Raw genomic sequence first — 13,197 nt, forward strand, 5'->3', positions numbered from 1 at the left:
GTACATCAGAAAAGTACCTGAACTTGACTGGTTTATATTCAGTTATGTGCATTGGGAACGAAAGGGAGACTTAGATGGATTTTATTAGGGGTTTAGTAATCAGAAAATTTATTTTTAAACGTTTGTGCCTACAAGCAGAAATAACTTCCTGCTTTCAGCGCTTTTTTTGTTTCTGCTTGTAACCTCGAACAGAGAAACCCAGTACTGACTCACAGAAACACCCCGGAGTTTCTGTGTTTCTGGGATTTAAGAGGGATGTATGCAGCGGTGTTATGAGTCTGGAAGGAGGAGATGCGCATTCCGCACGGGGAGCGTAGAGCAATGAGCCGCACCTGCTGCGCGCTGGGTCCTGTCCTATATAACCGCTGAGCACGGACACAGAGTCTCCAGCCAGTGCTTGAGATTTATGATTTCAATGTTTTTTTTTCCTTTTGAGCAGAAGATGGATTTCTTCCTCTAGTTAAAGTTATTGGAGTTGTGGTTACTGTGCTAGACCGTCGGGAATAAAGATAAGAGTGCTTTCTTGATACTTCACAAGAGTATACATAATTCACGAGCTGTATTAAAAAAAATGAACTGGAAGAAAAGCAATAGGGCTGGAGTTTATAGACTGTGATGCAAATACGAGAGTAGGAGAGGAGGGGACTAGTTCAGGAGCACAACCGGCCCTCTCCTGCCCATTCTCCCACCAGGGTCTGTTGTAACCCAGTGTGAAATTCAGCTCCTTGCAGTTCAGCTTTTGATCACTCAGCTGCTTTGCCCTGGGAATATGGGGCAAATAAAGGAGATAGCAACCAGACTAGAGGGGGAGTTTTTATTCCTAAGGGATGACTTGTTTTACAACAGCAGACAACTTAAAGAAAAAAAAAACCTGTGTTCTGCTGCTCCAGGTTGGTTCCACTGGGAACAAGTGTGGCCAGGAGCTCATGAACAGTAATTAGGGGTTGTTTCCACAAGGGGGGCTGGAGTAAGTTAGATGTCAAGGGCAATAAAACTCATTAGACCTAATTGACCAGTTAAAGTGAGTTGTTCTGCTTTCTGCACAAACACCAGTGCTCTCTTCTCAATGTGTGGGTGAGTCTGTCAGTGATATAACAGCTAGGCAGGACTTCCACTGTGGTCTATTTCATCACCTGTGCCCCCATCTTCCAAAGACAACAGTCCAATCTAGCATAGAGTGTCCCGGACTGATAGTGACTGACAAATAGTGACCCCTTAATGGAGGAAACTTTAGCTTTTGTAGGTAATTATACCACTTGACAATGTTACAGGTGTTGGGGGGGGGGAACCCCTAGTGATCCCACAGTCTCACATAGACAATGGCCAGTCTACACAAACCTCCAGTCAACACAGCCTTACAGCGTACACAGATTTCTAAACTGATCAGGATCGTTATCTTTGTCTTATGCATAATAATGTTCACCGCTCTGTCCAGCAAATTAATAATAAACTTTATTTTATATAGCGTTTTAAACGAATAAGTAATTAGATTGCTCATAAACCTAATCACTTGCTTTTTCTTTTTATTTAGGCTCAGATTTCAACTATAGATCGTATTATTAATAACCATAATAACAACCAACCAACAAAAACAACCATATAAACATAATACCAACCAAAAACATAGATAACGACCACAATACAAAATCAAATATATCAAACCAATATACTCTCGCAATTCCTACAATTATCATAATCCCGCCCCTTATGCAAAACCAAACCCTCCTCCCATCCCAGTTTCTCCTCTTTATCATAAACAAAATCCACTTCAATTTTCAACATAAAGCCTTACTGCTTGCTGGGTTTTTGAGGGGGGGTGTCTTTTGCTGGAAATCTCGCCTGCTTCTACTTTACGAGTACAACCCCCTCTCTGCAGGAGTGCTGGCTGTGACGAATTAAACCGGTTTCACAAGTATTGTAGGAAGTACAGTGTTAACTGGTAGATGGGCACCTCAATTAAGTCGCTTTAACATGCTAATGCATTGGTGTATCACTTTATTTTTTAACAAACATTTCTTTGAAAAAATTAAACGTTTCCCTTGGTCAGAGATTAAATAAAACCTCACTCGCACCAAACAAATTTATATTTCTAAATATCACAACATGATCGAATTTAAGTCTTTTTAATAACAATGAACAGTCACATATGCGTTACAAAATAAACATTTATATTGATTTGAATTGCGTTTTGATTTAAATCGTAAACTCGTGTTTAAATATATGTGTTTAAAGGCGATATACTGTATAAAAGCGCTGATTCTTATGGAGTGTGTTCCGCCGGGGATTCAAAAATTTATTTTTTTTAATCGTGTATCTAAGGAAAATTGCAGTATAACTTTGTTAATGCACAAACAGTGGCATGTTACATTATAATTTGGGTGTCTCCCCTTGCCAGAAAGCTCTAAATTGCATTTTGAGTGCGGTTTTTGACTTTTTCTAAATTGCAACCCATAAATAAAGCTGATAAAGCTTAGACTAACTGTATTCTAAACTGTATTACAACGTAAATTGCAAAAATGCACTTGGAATCTGTCCAAGCCCTCCTACGAAAATTATTTAAACTGCGACACGGATCACTCATCTCTAAATAAACTTTATTTTATATAGCGTTTTAGGCGAATAGGTAATTAGATTGCTCATAAACCTAATCGCTTTTTCTACATAAACACAGCGTGATTGCTCTCTGAAAATGCTTTTCCTTTATATTTAGGCTCAGATTTCAACTATAGATCGCATTATTATAAACTTTCTTGGAAAAATGTCTTTTATGTAAACCATGTTTGCTATTAATTCATTTAGGGCTAAAATACGTTCATTGTCTTCCAATCGAGTCGAGTTGACATTAGAAGCTTGCCACTCCCGGACTGTTACACCAATGCATTAGCATGTTAAAGCGACTTAATTGAGGTGCCCATCTACCAGTTAACACTGTACTTCCTACAATACTTGTGAAACCGGTTTAATTCGTCACAGCCAGCACTCCTGCAGAGAGGGGGTTGTACTCGTAAAGTAGAAGCAGGTGAGATTTCCAGCGAAAGACACCCCCCCTCAAAAACCCAGCAAGCAGTAAGGCTTTATGTTGAAAATTGAAGTGGATTTTGTTTATGATAAAGAGGAGAAACTGAGATGGGAGGAGGGTTTGGTTTTGCATAAGGGGCGGGATTATGATAATTGGAGGAATTTGCGAGAGTATAATGGTTTGATATATTTGATTTTGTATTGTGGTCGTTATCTATGTTTTTGGTTGGTATTATGTTTATATGGTTGTTTTTGTTGGTTGGTTGTTATTATGGTTATTAATAATACGATCTATAGTTGAAATCTGAGCCTAAATAAAAAGAAAAAGCAAGTGATTAGGTTTGTGAGCAATCTAATTACTTATTCGTTTAAAACGCTATATAAAATAAAGTTTATTATTAATTTGCTGGACAGAGCGGTGAACATTATTATGCATAAGACAAAGATAACGATCCTGATCAGTTTAGAAATCTGTGTACGCTGTAAGGTTTGCGATTTAAATCAAAACACGAATCAAAATCAAGACATTTAATATACATATACATACGGTATACAGTACAGTTTGCATACGGTAATATGCTTATGTTCCTAAATCAATCTCTTTTATGAGCATGTGTAAGGCATGGTGAATCGATTCTCAAAAATTACTGTACTTTGCATGATTGGAAACAAATGCGTGATTGCGAAATGCTGTGGTGTTACTTTTACAAAGACGGTCAATGAAAAAAAGAATGTGGACCAGGGCAATACTTTGAGTTTACAGCTTGTCCAAGGTCATTTATTATTAATACTATTATTAATATCTTCGTTAAAGACTTTGATGGCTACAGCTCAAACATGAGAGGTTGAGCTTTATTAGCTCCACCTTGCGGAAATTCCGGATACTATTATTTTGCTAGCGGTATTTACCGGTAACTTGCGGTATTTACCGGTAACTTGCGGTAGACTGCGTACAGCATACCGGAAAATAATGCGGTATCGCCCGCGCATTTTGAATGGCTGCATCTGTACATTGTGACAAAAACAAATTTCAAGTCCATTATGAGCACACACAGCATATTAAAGATGGGTCTGTGCACTGTAAAGGAATCTCAGTAACTTTAGCTAATAAACCTGAAATGTCATTTCTTTTACTGCTTGTTCTTTAAGGTACTAACTCATTGACATTATGTAGATTAAAATAAGACTATTCACAAAGAAAAAGCATTTATCACAAATGTATCATGCCAAATAAACTCTAGTAATCAAGAGGAATTAAGAAAAGGAAACAAAACCATCTTTTGAGGATGCCAGATAGAAATGTAAACACACACTCAAACGTGGGGCCAATCTTACCAGAAATCAATTAACACACCAATGATCTTGGACTGATGTCTGAAAACCAGAGCAAACAGTACAATATTAAGGTACTAAAGCTATTAGTAGAACAGATCTAGCTTCTCAACATAATACCTATGTCTGAACTTCATTGAATAGTGACACTTCAATCTTTCATATTCAATATTTTTCACAAAATCAACAGCTGAGAACAGACCGCCCTATAACTTTATCCAGTGGTTTTCAGAGCAGAGACATCCGTGTGGGCAAGAGTTCTTTCCCTGAGGTCCACTGCACGTCAGCTAGCCACGTTCTGGCTGGGTCGTGTGTACTCCTGGGAACGTCGCCTGTAATGAATATTGGGGACTTTGTGCAAATTAATAACGTGAGCATATTAATATGATTTGTGTTGAAGCCAAACATAGACAATCACTGTTAAAACTTGAATTCAACCTCCAGTGTCTGCTTTTGAAATGCTGATCATCACCCGTCTTCTGGCTTCTAGATGCACGTGTTAATGGATATTTCTTGTCTTCTTTTTTTCCCCCATATGCTCTTCTCTGTATCATTAAGTACTTCTGGGTCATTTCATGTACCTCGTGGCATCTTGGCTGGTGGTGAATGGCAGGCAGCTGCTCTAAAAATAACATGCCTATTAATATGATGTTGAAGACAAAACCAAAACAATACAACTTTGTTTTGCACTTTACAATTTATCACAAGCTTGTCATATTTACAGTCATCAACTGATTTAGGCTGCTGTTCCTGTGAAAAATGTCCTTTGTTTAAGAAAGATTCAATTTAAAATCTTTAGGTTTTAAATATAAACCACTGGCAATATGGTAATCACTTTTACAACTTTTAAGAAGTCGCAAGATAGCTCTACAACTATGTTGTCCTTAACCTATTCAGAAACTACCACTAATATTGTAAGAAATTGTTCTCTAGACTCTAGATCTTGTGGGCTCTGTTCTCGATGAATTGGAAAGGTGTCGTTCATGAAGTCCAGTACTCTGTCGATCTCTCTCTTACCAAGAGACTACCCATCTAACGCTGCTGGAAACTCCAGTGCCTGGTTTGGGAATGCCGTGCTATTCAGATTCTATCAATAAATTTCAAGAATGGTTCACCTTTTTGTTTACACTGTGGCATTTCTTTGCAGTAACAATTGAGTGGGATAGTTATCTGCCTTCTATACTCTTCTGAAAATCATGTATCTTTTTAGCAGTCCCATATCCCTTCCTTATATCCTTGCTGATGAGAATGAGAAATGCTATTTTCAAGACATTAACACGAATATAATTTTTACATTAATTCCAAGGTACAAGAAAATGAATATCTTCAAAATATGCACTTTAATATACTTACTTAGTTTCTTTTTTGGAAATGGTCAGTGAACCAACCACTCCAGAGCTTGTCCTTCAACCTTGAAATTATTTCCTGGAAATGCTGTAATCACAGAGGAGCTCTTCTCCCCTCAACAATGTCCCTTTTTGTCACAGACAGAATTATGACAGGCTGTTCGTTGATTATAAATGACTTTCTTACAGCCCTTACATTGTCTTTTCTCTTTGATGGATTTATCCATCTTCTGATTTGCCTCCTTATCCGGGAGGCAGGCTCAGTGTTTTTCACGAGCATCAATGCACAGTTTTTGTGCAGGTTCATCTGAAAAGAAAAGACATCTCATGTCTCCCTCTGTCATCTGTGAGCTTCAGCAGTTGTCTTTGTGATGACCTTGCCGTTGTAATCACACACCACCTCTCCCTTCTGGAAACACCTGGAAGTCACAAACTTCTTCCCCTTCACAGGATCGTCAGTGATGCTCAGGCCTTCCCAGATTTGATACTTTATCAACTTTTTAATTTGCATGCCATTTGGTGGCAGTCCTGTGTTGGGCTTCCACTTCTCAAGCACTTCAGACACTGTTGATACATTGGCTGACCAGTCCATCTTCTCCGTCTCCTTTCACAGCTGCTGACCTGGGCAGTACAGCGCAGTTTAGTGAAGTAAAGATGAAACGGCTGATAAAACACAAATAAAATGCAATTAAGGTACATTCCAGATTTTCTTAAATACCGTACATGATTGGAGCTATGCAGGTGGAGGTCTTTTGTTCGGTATTAACATGGATTTTAATTGGCTTCTATGAAAATTGGCCATGGTGTGAGTGAGTCCTGTGATGGACTGGTGTCACATTATGGGTGATACAGTACTTTGCATCCACTGCTTGCCAGGATGGTTCCAGTTCTACCACAACCCTGAATTGAGTGGATGGGTATATCAATGTAGCCATCAACTTGCATGTTCCTCTTCTTCACTCAAGCCAGCTGTTGTTTGAGGTTTTGTGCTCTTTAATAGGAATTATGACCATTTTTGTGCCCACTTGTTGAAACAACACTTTCTTTGCACCCATTCCTCAACCTGTAATAGCGAGAAAATAAAAATGAATACACCAAACTGTAAAAATCCCATATATGGAATTTCTTACTTTTGTTGTATGAAAGTATTCTTACTGTCATGTTCTTTACCACCCCTGGGTGCTACAGGTGCTTCAGCTGGAGAAAGGCCTGCAGGTAATACAGTACAAGAAGCTGCTCAGGCAAGGTGATGTCTTGCCCAGTCTGTGCAACACATCTCTCTTTGCAACACTTTGCAACACCTTCCAGCAATCCTTCGTACTTGGTTCTGGACTCTGCAACTGTCTATATCTGTGGGAGAAATTAATACTCATCAACTTTTTTTGTATTCAGATTAAAAGTACAACTGAAAGAAGTTTTAAAATGAAAATGACCTATTTTTAGTAATCTCTTGGCAACATTCTTACTGTTCTTCTTCTGAATATCCTTTAGGATACTTTGGAAGTTGATGATGAGGTTAGCCAGGCTGGGATCCTCTACTTTCACACTGATATCATTTAGGATGTAGCCTGGAAAATGGTTTATGTTCTTAATATAATTAGCAATGATTTGGTGAGACAGTCCAGTGGTCTTCATTTGGTTACAATAATTGTTGTTTTGGATAGGCCCTTTACAAAGTTTAAGGAAGATGCAGATGGATCCATAAAAACAGGAATCTGGAAACATTTTCTACCTGACAAATGTAGAGTCACTATGTTTATGGCTGAGATTTCACATGGGTGAATTTTAAGCTAAGGAGTAAAAACATGTGCTATGGAAATATCACTGCTCAATTTTAAATGCCTTTAAAAATAAATACCTCCTGAGAGCAATCTGCCACTCCAAGATCCTTGGTAAGGTCCTGTTTAAACCCAGCCAGGTGAGGAGCATCCAGGGAGTGCGTTCTGTCCAGTCCAGCCTGGGTCACCGTCTTCCTGAGAGCCTGCTGATGGCTTTTAAGAACTGGGGGGACAGTAGGAATACAAAATACACATTTAAACATTTTTACTTCTAAGACAAACTAGAATACAAGTATAAAACAAAAGATACATTTGGAAAAAATAGAAAGTTCTCCAGAACTCACATCTTCCCCTTCCTCTTCCACTTCAGTCTCTGGCATCTCTTCCTCCTGGACAGCAGCCTCTTGCTCCGGGCATCTGGACCACTGGTATATCATTTTAACATACCCTTACATAAAGGTAAAGGTTAGAAATGAAACAGAAGAAGCCTTATAAATTATAAATATCTTACCTTGCTGATGTGTCTTCAGGATTCCACATAAAACAGTCCATGGATTCCGCCAGTCTCACATTCTCACCACACATGAGCCCTATGCTCTTGCAATCCCCGACCTGCCCATTCCTCAGGTGATTCAACAAGTCCTTCCTGGCCTGGAGAAGGAACTTGCTGATCTCCTCTGCTGAGGCTCATTTCATACACACCCTCTTTAGGTGAAGAGGAAACTGGTCAAATGTCTTCAGGCAGGTCTTGCACACCAGAGGAATCCTCATGGGTCTCTTTTGAAAATAAATAACTTTTGTGTAAAGGAACAAGTCAAGACTGTTTCAGTTTCTTAACCGAGCCTTAATTTTCTCTCCAATAGCTTCACCATATTGTTTATTGTATTTTTATCAGAATTATACCTTGCTCTAAATTAATGACTTTATAAAACAACTTAACTCTTACTTGGTCTTGTTCGCAGTCTTTCCAGTAGAAGTCGTTGTAGAATTTAAAAACTGCTGTGATAATTTGGTCTGCCCGAGTGTCCTTCCCTAACCCAGTATTGATAGCTTGTGTACTGTAGGGTCCAAAGGTGGTGTTCTGCAATTTCCTCCCATAATGTTTCTTTGATCAGTTGGAAGCAAGTGTGAAAGCTTCCTCCCAGTGGGGAAGCTCAAGATCCTCTAGTTGTATGACAGATTTTGCTCTTCGAGGATCTGCAGTGTGGTGTGAAGCCAATTTTTGGCATTGCTTACCAGCTTCAAATATGTGAGTTTGGGTGGCTTGGCAGGTTTTATGAGTTCCTCGGTCTTCCGTCGTAGGCTGGCGGGTGCTCGGTTCTCCCGTCCAATAAAACTGCTGTGTTTTGTAAATGGTGGACTGTTTGGATCATTTTGTAGATGATCCTGGTTCCTTGTTGGAAGGTATCCTGTCTGTTTGACATGTTTGTTGTGTAGGCAGTGTGGAGGGTGACCGTACGGTTGCGTGCGTTGTCAACTCTGGATTGATCCATACTTACCATTTAAATGCCTAAAGCTTCGTTGACACCGTTAGGTTTCCACTGTTAGGCAGCTTTACCTCTGTAGAATCTGTGGCTCCATAGGAAGACAATCTTGCCTTTCTGTGTGTCGCTATGTTTTTGCCTGGGTCTTCTTCAGGCATTGTTCTGGAACACTGTGTCCATGCTGGCCTGTTTTTATCCTGTTTTGTAAGGGGCAGTGTGTTGTAGTTCCTCCTAGGGGGCTAGTTTGTATCCTATGGTCTGTGTTCCTTCTGTACGTTTCTGTATGAGTAGGTGCAGTTTCAGTTGGTGAATGGGTTTCTGCTTTCCCTGGTGGGGATTATGCATGGACCATTAACATCTCAATAGGCAATCAGGGTCTTTTGTTTTCCTCCCTAGTAGGACTGTGCAAGCTGTGCGAGTTTCCATAGCTGATTGGTTTCAGTTATTCTTCTGTTTGTTGCGTGTTAGTATGGTGAAGAGTTCCAGTCCCTGTAGGATCTGGCTAGTTAGGAGAGGGGAACAAAGCTCCTTCTCCCAGATTTTATCCGAGAGGGGACCATCTGGGACAAGGAGAGCACTCTCCTTCCAACGACTAAAACCCTCCCGGTTTTTCTGATGTTCAGGTCTTGTGTAAAGATAGTATTAAGTCTTTTGATCCACTCCCTTTCCTTTTTCTTTGTTTCTATCTCTGTCCAGTTGGGGTTGCTTTCCAGTCCCGTGGTTCCTGATGTACCTGTGTTGTGTCAGCTGGGTTCGGATGGAGTTACCCGTTCCCCCCACATAGGTCACCCCGCACTTTTTGCACTGGATGCTGTAGATGGCGTTATTGATGTTTTCTGAGAGTGCCCTTTGCAACTGGAAGATTTCTTTAGTTTCTTTGTTTTGGATCATTGTTTTCTGTTATGAAATGTTTGGCTCTTGGTGTATATGATCTGTTTTGTACAGGTTTTAGCTTGCTTTGGACTAATTAATGCTGAAGGTTTTTGTTTTTTTCTGTGTGCAGATATGATTTTGTGCTCCCTTAGTATGTTTGTGTTTTCTAATATCATGGTTTTTGGTTGGTTTTTATGCTGAGTTGAGAATATGATGTGTTGAGGGGTATTTTTCTGTCATCTGGAGTTTTTCTATTTAGAAATGTTTGTGCCACATTTTTGAGGAAACTTTGTGTGTATCTTCTCTGGCATAAAGCTGGGAAGAGTGTGTATTTGGCTTCCTCAAAGTCTTGTTGTTGTGTACAGATTTTGTGGAAGTGTAGGAGTTGTGATTTTACCAGTCCTTTTAAAGTATGTTTTGGGTGGAAGCTATCCTTGTGCAGTAAGCCGTGTGAATGTGTCTTTGAAAAATACCTTGATGTCCAGTTTGTCTGTGTTGTTGAAGGAAGAAACCTTGTATGTGGTGGTGTCTAGGAAGTCTATCAGGCTACCATGCTTGGTGTATTTGAGTTTAATGGACCTGTGGTGTGTGTTGAGGCTGTTAATGATTTCTTGTAAGGCTTGATATGTGCTGCCTATATGTTTATTTTTTATATCTTTGCCCTGGGATGGACTGATGTCCTTTCCAGGGTGTAGCCTCCCATGTGTCTATTTCTTGCCACGTTTTAAAGTGGAGTTACAATCTTACTATTTTTACAGTTTTAAATTGACATTTACAAATGTATATTGAAGCAGCTACCCACCTGAACTAAACTATGTCAGCATGTGTAGTCTGCAAAGGAACAAGTAATAGGTTTATTCCATACTGAAAAGAGAAGAGAGAAAACTCAATGTTTCGGCTGTGAAGCCTTCTTCAGGTGTGAGAAAGACAAGGCAGATTACAAAGATTAAATAGCACAGAAGAACAAAAGCTGGGAGAGGGGAGGAGGCAGGAGCAGCAGAGAGGCCACACAGGAAGTGCAAAATGGAGAGAGGTGAAGAAAGGTGTGAAGTCAAAACCTGCAAGAGAATAGAGAAGATTACATTAAAATAAGTCAGTCATTGAGAGATCCTGGCTATTTGAGGTGAAAAGAAAAACTATGGGCTTGGAGAAATCTTTAACCTTCCCAGCCCTAATATGTTCTCTGAAGCATTCTCCTAGTCTCCTTTCGGTTTCCCAAATGTAGATAGCTGGGCATTTTTTGCAAGAGATACAGTAAATGAGATACAGGATGTTGTCAGGGTTATCTGGAATTGTCCTGTGATGCCCTGAATGTCGTTAGATATGTATTTGCCAGTGATGCAGCGAGTGCTATTGCAGGGGAAGGTGCTGAGTGTGAGGGAGCTGTGAACAAGAAGCTTATGTGGTGGTCAGCGATAAGAGATGATTGGGCGGTCGGAAAAAAGAGTACCAATGGAGGGATCGTCCTGTAAAATGTAGTCATTGTTAATGATGGTCCTGGGGATAGAAATTGGGTTAGGGTGGTAGGGAAGCACCGAGGGAATGCAGTTGTGAGACTGGGAGTTCCTGATTGAGTTGATGATCCGAGGGCTGTTTTTGGCCCGGGAGTAGAATAAAGCGACACCTTTCATCAAACATTTTGACAGGTACCACGCCCCCTTTTTCAGCCAATGGGAGGCCGCCATGGGCAGATGTCCTGCCCCCTTATCGGCCAATGGTGCAATGTTATGGGCGGATGTCCCGCCCCCTCGAGAGCCAATGGTGTGTCATAATGAGTGTTGTTGTCCCGCCTTCCACCCCTAGCAGCCCCAGGCCTCAGGGTCCAAATGCCCACCACCACATCCCCTTCGATTTATAAATAAGTGTGTGAAAGAGCGTATTAGCAACGAGGGATGGAAGGTGATCATGTCTGCTGCAGGTTTGAATGCAATCTATTATAACCCTAGGGAATCGGCGGTGTGGGAAGTCTGGTGAGTGCCGCGAGTTTCTGGGATGTGAGCGCACGCATGCACGCACGCACACACGCACACTGACTGACTGACTGACTGAGTAAAGTGTCACAGAAAGAACTCGCAGGACAAATAGCATGTGAAATGTGAACCACTTTATTTCATCAGTAGGTTTTAAATTACAGAAACATCCCAGTATACACTTTTAAACTTTTCACACACATTACAGACTACTGCTTGCAATCGCCAATTAAATGTTGGTGCAGAAAATTAGTTGTAGCTATCGCCCCAACATTGTTCAGAAACTCAGCAGCATCTGAAAAAGCATTCATAACGCCCTTTCTCTCGCCATTTCTATAGCCGTGAACACCGAACTGGGCGACCCTAACAGAGCAAATAAATTAGCCTGAGTGATCAGAGGGACGGTGTTACCACAGGTTCTATGTAAAATACGTTGTAGTTTTGGAATACACACCGCTGAATCCGCCAGGCTTCAGTTTCTGATCTGAAAACATCAGAATCGCAGTAATTTCACTCATGTTCTTTACATGCACATCTATCTCTTTAACAAATTCAAGGACATTAGCATTCAGTTAATTGATTTTCATTTCAAGCTTTGCAGAAAGAAGAGTGTAAAGCACTTTTTGTAAGAATTCTTACGTATACATTCGAAATTTTTCATTCTTCTCACGATGGCACACCTGTGTCTATAAAACAGAGTGAAAGCTCTATTCACATTGCGAGTATTTCACAGCCCTGGTTTTACAGAGATCTTTTTTCTTTTCTGTAAAAATAAGTATAAATAAGTATAAATAAGTATAAAATAAAATACAAGTTTTGCAACGCACCAAAAGTCACGTGTAGTATTTTTCCATCTACCTTTACAAGTAAGGAGCGTACATACTCATATGGCGAGCGGTCGTCAATTATTTTTCTCAGCAAGTGCTTTATACTCCGCTCAGTATCATCTGTAAAAGTATAGGCACCCAGGCCACTGGCGATGTACAGAACAGCCGATAAAATTCGGGCTAAACTGAGACACTTAAATATTTCTAATGCGGCAAACAACACATCTTTGTACTGTAACATGACCAGGGGAAGGGTCATTCATAACAGGTATTTTCGGAATGACCTACTTAAAATACTAGATATGGACCTTAGCAAAATGGCTGCCAAAAAGAATCAGCTGACCGGTACATGGAAAGGGTCTACCCTGAGAAACAATGAGACACAGCTGAGCCGCATCAGGAACCGAAATATAAGTGCCCCGGAGGCAGTGAACAGGGCGGAAGCCGATAAGGTGAATGCGGTTTGGAGGAAAAGAGAGGAAAGAGGTGTATGTTAAAGATCGGGCTAAAGAATAACGGACTACTGAAAGGAGAAAAGGTTTATGGTTTTTGGATTACGGACACTGGAT

This window comes from Atractosteus spatula, unplaced genomic scaffold (assembly GCF_055471065.1).
Source record: "Atractosteus spatula isolate fAtrSpa1 unplaced genomic scaffold, fAtrSpa1.hap1 Scaffold_31, whole genome shotgun sequence".
NCBI classification, from domain to species: domain Eukaryota; kingdom Metazoa; phylum Chordata; class Actinopteri; order Semionotiformes; family Lepisosteidae; genus Atractosteus; species Atractosteus spatula.